The 10,660-nt window shown below is 41.9% G+C and overlaps 1 long non-coding RNA gene across 1 annotated transcript in view; it reads left to right on the top strand.

Moving 5' to 3' along the window:
• LOC121672665 overlaps positions 1 to 8,800 on the top strand; it is a 58,083-nt gene extending 49,283 nt beyond the window's left edge. Inside the window, exon 2 of the long non-coding RNA XR_006018919.1 lies at positions 8,268 to 8,800. This is a non-coding gene — a long non-coding RNA (uncharacterized LOC121672665). The remainder of the gene's footprint in view (positions 1 to 8,267) is intronic.
• The last annotated feature ends 1,860 nt before the right edge of the window (positions 8,801 to 10,660 follow it).

Genomic DNA, 10,660 nt, shown 5'->3' with positions numbered 1-10,660 from the left:
AGATAGTTGAGTTGCCCTTTCCTTCCGGGTGAAGGAAAATAAAGACGATTTCCTACTTAGTCACAGAGGAGAGAGAGTGGCGTGAGCTGGAAGTGTCACTTTTAGTCCCTGCTGGCTCTGTATTCCTGTACCATATTTTCCCTGTCTTGACTACCTAGGTATGATATTTAACAGAAACTGTGAGCTTGTGCTTAGCCATCCTCCCCCTTCTAGAAGAGGAGTGCAACTCAGCTGATTCTGCTGTCATACTGAAATATATGTAATGTATATATAAAAATATATCAAATTATATCTATGGTTATATATACGTGTTACTAGCACTTTCCAGAACAAACAATTAGCTCCAACTTCAACATTAAGTCTTTTTCAAACACCTAGATCTTGATATTACACATTCTAAGCAAACTTTCATGTTTAAAAAAATCCAGATCTTGGAAAATGAACAGTTAAGAGGTCCTGTGAGTTTCCCTCTTGCCAGCAAGCCTTCTTGCCTTGCCATCATTTTTATTCAAGCTGCTGCTGCTGTGCAGTGCCCTAATGTTTATAAATGTACAGGCACACAAGTACCTACAACAATGAAATTAAGAGCCATAATATTTTTCATTCTGTTATTAAAAAAAAAAAAAAAAAGAAAAAATATAGATGTGGGATTTGGTTACCATGGAAACAACAGCTCGTAGTGCCATTTAAGATGCCCCAGGACACCTCAGGCTTTTTCCAGAAGGGCACATGCCTTCAATACAGCCTGGGTCATGCCTACAAGGGTAGGGGAGATCAGACACCAAGGGAGTCCAGAGTGTCTCTAGGCAGAGATTTTTAAACATCTTCATCATTGTATTTGTCTAGGCAATGAAAAGTGATTTTGCTTCTAGCAGGTGAAAATTTTATGAGTATTTTGATGGAACTTAGTAATTGCCATGCACAAAGGAACCTTGCAAAATAGGCTGGTGGAGTGTAACAGATCTGTGAAATCAAGCTTTCATCATCCTATTAGCAGTTTTCTAAGAGCTCTGGAATCAAAATGTTCCCAGTGTGTATCCATTCCTACTCCACCCCACTCAGCACATGCATAAATATTTTCTTGAAAGTCCCAGGCTTCCCAACCTTCCCCTGCAGAGACAGAGGTGATGATTGTAAACAGATAAGTTTCCCAAACTCAAGGGAGAAAACAGTGGAAGAATCTGTTCATTTGTAATAGGCTTATTCTTACATGCAAAGGTATGTGTAAGATTGATTCCCTCACTAGAAAATGACACAGAAAATTACAAGTTTTCATCTTTTAAAATATTTCAAAGTAAATGAGGGGGGAAAAAAGTTAGTAGGGAAGTATATGGAATACAGATATAAAGAAAATACTGCAAGCAGAAAGCTATCAACCATTCAATTGCATAGCCAGTTTATCCAAGGATAGCTGAAGCAATGATGTGAAAGCAATAAATGATCTTTTCCCAGCTAACAAATCAGTCTGTAATGGGTGAGGCCAAGTTCTTATCTACACGAGAAAGCAGGATTGTGCCAGCAGCTGGGTTAATGAACCAGTGCCAAATACCAGCTAACTAAAAGTATCTTGACTTGTAAAATGTCACCAGTGCAGGCTCGGGGTGCAGGTTGTCCCTGCTCCAGGGGGTTGTGGCCATGGTGACCTGTTCCCCCACGGGTCAGTCTGGCTGCCACAGCAGTTCACTGAATTTCAGCAAAGCTGTGGAAGAGGGTTTGTCTTCTCATGGACGAGGCCCACGCTGCACATCCTGCGCTGGGTTGTGCTCACAAGGAGGGCAGCGCTGCAGCTGCTCGTGAGCCCAGCTTGGCTTCGCTGCTGTGAGATTGTCCCACGCTGTGGCACTTCCCACACTTCAGACTGGTCCAGGTTGTCCAAAGCTCCAGCAACCAGCCAAGGGGCTGCAGGGTGGCCCACGCAGGGAAGACCTTCAGCAGCTTAACTGCTGTGTGACGATGTTGTTTGTTCGACTCCCATCCTGCTCCTGAAGGACAAAAACAGCCATCAAATTCGATCTTCATAATCAAGTGTGGGCAAGATTTTGCAAGTATTTCCCTTAGGGATGAAACCATATTGGCAAATCACTGTCTATGACTCTATCTGTGTTATTTGTGTAAGATCAAAAAAATCCAGTCATTGGATTCATACCTCTCACACCTTTCATGACCCTGAAGTCTGTTGCAATGCTCCTGTGATTGCACAAGTTCTAATTACATAGGTGCTGCTGATATCCATTAGATTGAAAATGCATTTTGGGGGGGGGAATCTGAGCACAGAGTAGTGCTGTGACAAGGGCATTAACTTAAATAAGAATTCAGTTTTGGACTCAGCTTTTAATTCTGCCACAGAACTTCTGCATGACATTGAGCAAGTCACCTAGCCAGGTTCTCCTCTGTAAAATGGGGATAATGAAAACCTCCTTTTACTCCATGGGATGTATAAGTGCTTTCACTGTTGAGAACCCTTTCAAATTCTTCTGATGAAAGCCAGGTACTATTACAAGGATGCTCATGTTGATGTCTCTTGTATTTGTTTGCTAGTCTGTCTTCTAAGGTTACTAAAACCTTTCCAGACTTCTGGCTAGTTTCAAACTAATACATTAAAAAAAAAAAAAAAAGTGCATAGACAAAGTACATGAGCCACAGAACCACTTTCTTTCTCTCCAGTGTGGAATTCCCAATATTTCAAGTCAGGATTTCTGAAGCAATCAGCCTCCTTGGATCATCTGTTTGTGTGCAGCTCCACTCTTTCCCTTCCCCCCACCAACTGGGAAAAATACCCTGAATACAAATCCTTAAGCTTAAATATTTCTTTAGCTTTCTCCAACTCTTTGTGGCCCCGTGTGAACCCTGTGTTGACCCTGGCCTGTGTGGGGTCATGACCCACAGCTGGGAAACCCTGGCCTAAATCTAAGATGTTGGTGGGGCTGCCTCTCAGAGGTGACTTGACAGCTTTCTGTGGGTGTGCAGCAGCCTTGGAGAGGATGCTGTGACCTGCCAATCATGAGATGCTCTGTTTCATCCACATCAGGGAGTTTGTCCCATGGAGTTTAAGGAACAAAGCCCACACAGCACAAAAATGAGGTTTCTGTATAAGCTCTTGGTCTGGTCTGACTCTTGGGGACCTCAAGATATTTTCTTTCTTATTTCGTTTTTGTCCTGAAATGGCTCAGATTCTAAGATGGGATAATTTTTTTGTCATGGCAGTCACTTGGCATTGATTAGACATAGCCCAGGAAAAAAAGAGAGATGTCAGAAAAAGACCCAAATAAAAAGAGAGAAAAACTTTTTCAGAAGGGCTGTGTGTATTTTGGATGTCCTCTGAGAAAAATATCTGCAGAGCTGGCAGTAGCAGGGATAGATTGAGTCTGGAGGAGCAGAACGGCAGCTGGGAAAATGAGGAGTGGATGGTGGTAGAGAAGGAAATTGTTGGAGAATACATAAAAGAAGAACCAAATGGAGCAGAAGCATTGAAAAACATGCTAACATTGCCATGGAAGAGAGAAGGGACATAGGAAAGAAATCCTTGGGAGTATGTGGCCCAAGGCAGGGAGAGGCACTGACAGCTGATTTATTTGTGCTGAGGAGCTGGTGAGTCACTGTGGGTGCAGAGCTGGCACAACTCCCTTTCCTGGCCACTGCTGCTGGGTCCCAGGACTCCGTATGCTAAACTGGGAGTGATGGATCTGCCGAGCATACGTGTGCCAGGTTATGTTTTCCATTCTCAAATTAGGATTTATTGGTGTAGGTAGGGACTCAGAACCTGGCAGCAGTTGGTGTCTCTCAAACAGACAATCTGCTACCTGAAGCCATTTCTTCTCCCTGGGACAGGCAAGAATTTCTGAGGTCTGTTGGCATCAAAATCAAAGAAATGAGCTCCTCCCAAATCTCCCTTGGTGCATTACTTCCCATGGCTCCTCGGCTGCCTTGTCCTCACAGCTTGCAGTTCAAGGTCCTCACTCTTTGGCCCGAGGGGTACCAAGGACAGGCCTGTGCCAACAGTTCCCTGAAGCACATTGGGTTGTTAGCACTGGTTCTTCGCTTGGCTTTGCAGGACTTCCTTGGCAGAACATCCTCTGTGCTATTGCTTCCCGAAAATAGGTATTTGCAGCTGAGGATGATTTCTCTGAGGTGCCTTGGCTGATCTGGACTCTCTGCCCTCCTACAGAAAACCCCTGTGCTCTCACCCCCTTTCTTCCCTGGCCCATAACTTCTTCCATGGTTATTTTGTGCCAGGCAGTTTTCCATTCATTAAACATCTGCCTGTGGAAGAGACTTTTGGAGGAGTTGTCTTAAACTTTAGTCAACTTCCTTAACAAACCTATTGTTTAGGTACAGTTGAATTGTTAACTCATAATCCCTTCCATTGTCTTTGGGCCCCATCAGAAAGATGCAAACACCCATTTTCATTGCTTTCTTTCTTATATTAGCCCAAGTGCACGAGTGCCATGAGTTTTCTCCAAATAACCACTTCAAATACTGTGGTTTTATCCATTTTGTACAAAAGAATATGTTTTCAGGAATATAGTTGGTCACACAGGGTGTCCTGAGAGAAAAAAACCCTGTTTTCCGGCATGCTTAATCTTGAAAAATAGTGATGCATACTTGGTACTTTTTCCTTTGAAAATTGGTAGCACTAAAAAAAGACCCTAATTTCTGAGTAAAAGAGACACTTTTTGCTTGTCACACATTCTTGGTTCTGACACCACCTGACAGGGAAACTAATATGTATCTGGTTTATTATAATACCTAGAGAGAGAAACAAGATGCCTTTGGTTAGGAAACTTTATTGTGAGAAGATAAAGGTCAGGACCTTAGCAAGGGCCATGAAGGTTGAAGAGAGTGTTCAAACGATTCCACAGGATTAAGCATCACCATTTGATCCCATTAATGTCGCAGATTGAATTTCACATCTCCATTGTACAGAGGACACAAATCCGAAAGTGTCCCTAAACAGATGCAAAGGCACTTGTGCTTCCACAGGGTGACAGTTCCAGGATTCATACAGCCCTTGCCTGGTGGAAACACCAGGGAAAAAAGGTTTCTGAAGTGACTCTCTGCAATTCTCCCCAGCCATTGCCAACTTAACCTTTATTGCATGGTGAGGAGTCTATTTTAGCCATTTCTCCAGAGAATTTTAAGACTCATTAGGTAGTTAACAACTTTGATTAAAATATATCTTTTTACAATCTTGGTTTTCTGCCTATTTCCACTATTTCCTTTGAAAAAGTCATTTTCATCATTTGCCTGCTCTTGTAAATCCATGCACAAGGATGGATGTAACATAAAGAAAACTGGAGAAAATATAATTTGAAAGAAAAATAAAGCCTAAACAGTTTTCAGGATTACCAGGATTTGTGTATATATTAACAGGTTGAAATATTCCATCCGGAAGGAAATGAAAAAAATTAAATCCATATATGTTTGCATGTTATGAGAGTGTCAAATATAGGAAATTCAGTAAGAAACCCAATATCCTTTGTTAGGTGAGGGTATTTGGTAAATCATGTTTTATAGCTGAATGTGGATTAGACAAGCCATAACTAATTTGTCAGGTTTTGACTGAATGCCAGTATTTTTTATTACATATATGACATTTTAATCAACTTCATCTTTGACTTAAGACCTACTGGAGAATGAATTTCCATCTGACCACTCACTGTTTTTTAACAGTGAGCAAAAAGGAAGAAAGAAATTATCTAGAAGCAAATTGCTAGGTTAGAAAAAGTGGGTTGAAACATAATGAGATAATCAAATTGGATGTTGCAGGAAATAAAACCAATTCTCATGTAACTGATTGGGTTCCTTCTGATGCACTGTGACTTTCATACACTGTGGGGTAAGCAAAGGGCTTCATCAACGTGCTGCAAAACACATGATAGAATGGTCTGCTCATGATTCATTAAGTCCTCTGAAAAAGTGAGGGTTTATTCAAGTGCTTCAGCTCTGCCTTGTTCCCCTCGTTAGCACCCGGAGAATGGCAATGAGCTGAGAAAGAGCAGAGCTCATTTTGCAAATGCCCTGATTTACAGATCCCGCATGCACGGACACTATCTTTGGAACATTCATTACAGATGTCGGGATCCGAGTCTTTAATCACTGTGGTGTTAATTAATACCCTATTTGTTACTGTCACTGGCTGAGTGCTGGATGTGCAAAATTCCACATGTGAAAGTGCTCAGTGTAATCAGGTAATACCTTAGTGAGGTGCTGCTCAGCTGGAATGTCAGGGGGTGCCAAGAACAGCATTGCAAATACCAAAAAAAAAAAAAAGAAAAGAAAAGAAAAAGGAAAAAAAAGAAAGGTGGGAGGGAGAAGGGTGAGATTGTGAGTAAGGGTTCCTTTAGACCTGGCCAATAAGGGGCTACCTCTGCAGCCAGAAACACTCAGGCTCTCGCCTTGGAGCTGCACTGGTTCTGTCTGTCCTGGGCTGTGCTTTCTCTCTGAAGGAGCAACTGCTGCACAAGTGTCCTGTGTGCTGCTGGCTGCACAGTGACCTTCTGTGGGATCAATGAGAAACATCCCAAAAGCATGCAGGGAGGAGAAATGTCTTCCAAGCAGACGACAGGCTGCTTCCAGGCTGAGGAGCAGTTGCTGGTTTCTACCACTGCTGCTCCAAAGAGAAGGGTGTGCTGGAATATTAAATGTTCCAGCATTTCCTTCTCTTCTAGCAGCCTTCCAGTATCCTAAGGGGACAAGGTGAAATGGCTCAAACTGAAGGAGATGTTGGGAATAAATTCTTCACTGTGAGGGTGGTGAGGCCATGGCACAGAGGGTGTGTGGAGTGAAGAACTGAGGGCCCTGCCCGAGCCCAAGGAGGGAGATGGATGCCCCTTCCCAGAACGAAGTGGAAGAGGAACCTAAGCTGAGTGCTCAAATTCATCCCCCCAAGCAGCCATTTCTTGCCTTTGAGAGTGCAGAGGGAGAAGCCAGGCACTCAGGGAACTGCCAGAATTGGTGCAGACGAGAGGAAGAATTAATTCTACTTCATCCCAACAGTAGTCCTCCATTTTGGTGGTTCTGATTTCTGGATGGATTAGTGCAAAAGGCAAGATTATTTGAGATGAAAAGCTATGGTTATACTGCAATGCTCTTAACAGGACTATGGCTTCATGTCTCTGGTAGTGATGGTGATCAGTTCACCTCACCACCTATCCTCAAGAGGGATGCAGTATTTTGTATGACTTCTATCATATATCAATGGTAAGCCAGTGAATCTTTCAGAAGCACCCAGGGACCTGGTCTGTGCTATGGAAAGTCTTTTGTTGCACTTTCAAAATCAAGTAATCGTGTTACTGGAGAAACATATTTAACCAAGGCTTGACCCATTTCTACTGACAAGTTCTTATGAAAAAAAAGAAGAGTGAAAAGGAATTTTTCTCTCTGTATGTGTTTGAATGCCCACATGTAGCTCCATGGTATCAAGGCATGGTATCAAGGTATCAACTCTCTCTTCTATGCTCCATTGTTGATGACTGGTTAAGAAAAGGAAAGAGACAGTCTACACTGGCTTGATAGAGGAATTAAATAGTGTTGAAAATATTTAACTGATTTTTCCAAATCCTTTATTGTGACTTCCAGATGGAGAGTAGAAACTGCATAAATTAAATTAATCTGGGATTTAAATAAGTTCTGTGGTGGTCAGTTTAGTAATACCAACCCTGGCTTTGGCACTCTGTTTTTTGTGAGACTTGAGCAATTAAGTTTGGCTTTTGATGACTTTCAAAGCTGTAAAGGGGTCAAAAATATTAAACTTGCTATGGTCATGATATGGTTGGGAATTTTCAGAGAGTAAGAATGACTGTGCACAAAATATACCTGAAAAATAGAAATTAATTTTGCATTACACTAATTAGATATAGTTAAACTGCATCTAAAAACTTACATTGCTTATGGCTGCTTCAGCCTCCTCTTATGTTTTACCCATGTTTATTTCTTTCATTTTTTTGCCTTTTCATTTTCTAAAATCTGATTTTTAAAAAAAAAAAAAGTGACAAGTTGTGGTCTAAACATTGATGGGCAGAATCCTACACCTTTTTATGAAAAGAAGTTAAAGGCAAGATGACAAAGAAAGTGAGAATGGGGTCAGGTGAAGGGGCCCCAGCAAAAAAAAATCAGAATAGGGACCCTGGTCTGATGGAAAAGAAGAAAGAATGGGCAAAGGTCTGGAGACAAGAGGAGCAAGAAATAAACCAGGGGGAGAAGAAGGGAGCTTCTGATAAAGGCAGAGGGGAGAAATAATGAGTGGATGTCTTTCTTTTTCTTTTCAGTTACCATCAGCATCTGTTACTGATAATTTCTGTGTTTTTGAAGAAGAGCTGGTATAGTGAGTGAGCCAGCCCACCAACATAGCCAGCAAAGGAAAAAGAAGAGAACAGGTTTGAAGAAAGGGAAATGCAGGGGGTTTATATCTGATGGTAAACACTTTCATCCTTCCCTGCTGCTTGAATAATGCATCCTAATTTGACATGACTATACTGGTCACCAAGTTCATGCTAGGGTTATATAATCACAATCTGATCATTTTTCTTAAGTGCTGCTCAGCACAGAATCCTTTTATGTGGATAAAGGAAAGCAGCTATTCTTTTTCTTGTGATTTTTGGCTTGGGTTGATAGAAGTGTCAGCCAAGAATAAAAATACCTTTATAATCTTTAGCCTTTTTCCCTCCAACACTTGTGAGTTGTACTATTATTTCTCCATTGTCCTTCTATCAGCTGACAGAGAGCCTGGTGTTTATGCCTCTGTTGGTTTAATAGTACATGGCTTTTGTCCAAGTTTATTGAAGAATGCTCCAGAAAATGAGTGTGGTCTTCAGATTGTGCCTGGCCATATGTGAATGACTTTGGCTTTTTTATCTCTCCCCTCTCTACTCAGAGGCACGAAGCTGGAACTCACCCCATTTCATTGCTCCACCTCTGTGTCACGTGAATTCCATGACTGACAAGATCTGGGTTTTCTGGGGCTGTGCAAAATGCCTCAACTTCAGTGACTGCTGTTGTGACAAAGTTAGGAGCACCACCTGCCTCTTACCCACCTACCCTTCTTTTTCCAGCTCTGTAGTTGTTTCTGTGGGAAAAGCTGCAAGGGATTTTATTTCTGTGTAGAGTAACCCTTTCTCAATATTGTATTACTTTTTTCTGGTTTTTTTTTTTAATATAATGTGACCACTGCTATTTCAAGGAAAAACTCGCTTCCTCAGAAAGTCCTTGCCAGTCCTTTTTTCCTGTAAATGAAGTAAGGTGCAGCCACCGTGGTTCAAATTGCACTTGCAGCCTCACCTCAGGGTTTAAGTGTGCCTGGTTCTGTATTTGTTGTGAGGCTTGAAAGGTGAGTGATGCTCCAGCAAAGAGCCCTGTCGGTGTCACCCTCTTTAGGAATGGAATTGCACTGGCAGGAGAGCTCAGTTCTTACGGCCTATGAGTAATTTAGGCACTCACCACTGTAGTTTTAAAAAAGCCAGCACTTTTCAGCTCCTACAGGAGATGTGTCTCATGCACAGTGTTTTGTGGTGAAATACTGGTGGTGATTTGGGTGCTACTCATAGGAGCAATTAAACACAGAAGTTTTGTCTCTCTTCCTGGAAAATGTACCACCTGTCTGCATAAGTCCATCCAAAGAGCAGAACAAGACCTACATGAACTTTACATAGGGGATTAGTAGCTTTCAGATGAATTTACAGTTATCTGACTGTTGTTTTGCAAAAGAAGTAGGTGTATGTTAAGTACTCACACAGCTGTAGAGCTGTTGATGTAAAAATACAGGATCAGCTTTGTTTTGCTGGGCTTTACACATACATTATATTTAAATGTTTGTTGCAGACAACAAAAGTCAAACAAAATCAACAGCTGTTGATTTTCACTGCGTGCTTGCTTGGTGGGGAGCTTTCGGATTTCAAATTTTGCAACCAGAAGCAAGGCGCTGAATCGATTCTCCTTGTCTGATAATAGTGCTACTCTCTGTACTCCCTTCCTTTCCTGTGAAACAGGTAAAATGAGTGTCCTGCATGGAGGGTCACTGTGCTTCTGCCTGGGGTGGCAATGTCCAAAAAGGGCAGGTTTGCGCCTCTGCTGAGAAGAGAGTTTGTCACACGCTGCAAAGCCTGCATGGGCTGGACTTTGTGTGATGTGCAGCCTTGTGCAGCACACACACCCTGAACCCATCGTGTCCAGAAAAGTGGCTTTGCTTCATGGACCCAGAGGGAAGAGGGTGAATCCTGGAAAGCTGGGACAACAACAATCATAGCATGTTTGGAGGGTGTCTCCTGCAGATAAAGTCAAGAATGTTTGTGGAGCATTCCGACTGTAGGTCAATACATTATTAAAACAAAACAAAACACTCATCACTCATCAGGAAATGAACAATTTTATATTTAATGCTGGCTTTGGATGCTATGCAGCAAATAAAGGCACTGAGCAATTTGTATAATAGGAATTGTAAACAGATTTCCCTGCGCCGAGCCCCATAGAACTTTTGCACTAAATCTAGCACTTCCAATCTTTTGAATATCTGACTTTCTGTCCATAAGCTTTTCAGGATTTGTTTACAGTGTAATAGATGTCTAAAACTAATGATTTCAGTGAAATTAGCCTGGTAGAGCAGAAAAAAAAAAGGTGGTTGGGATTAATGTGCTGTGTTGTTTTTGAAAGATTCAGGATATATGGT

The sequence above is a fragment of the Corvus kubaryi genome, unplaced genomic scaffold (assembly GCF_017639235.1).
Source record: "Corvus kubaryi isolate FWS band 111438036 unplaced genomic scaffold, C.kubaryi_AGA036_p1.0 64817, whole genome shotgun sequence".
In the NCBI taxonomy this organism is placed as follows: Eukaryota; Metazoa; Chordata; class Aves; order Passeriformes; family Corvidae; genus Corvus; species Corvus kubaryi.
This window is presented reverse-complemented; position numbering and strand designations above follow the sequence as displayed.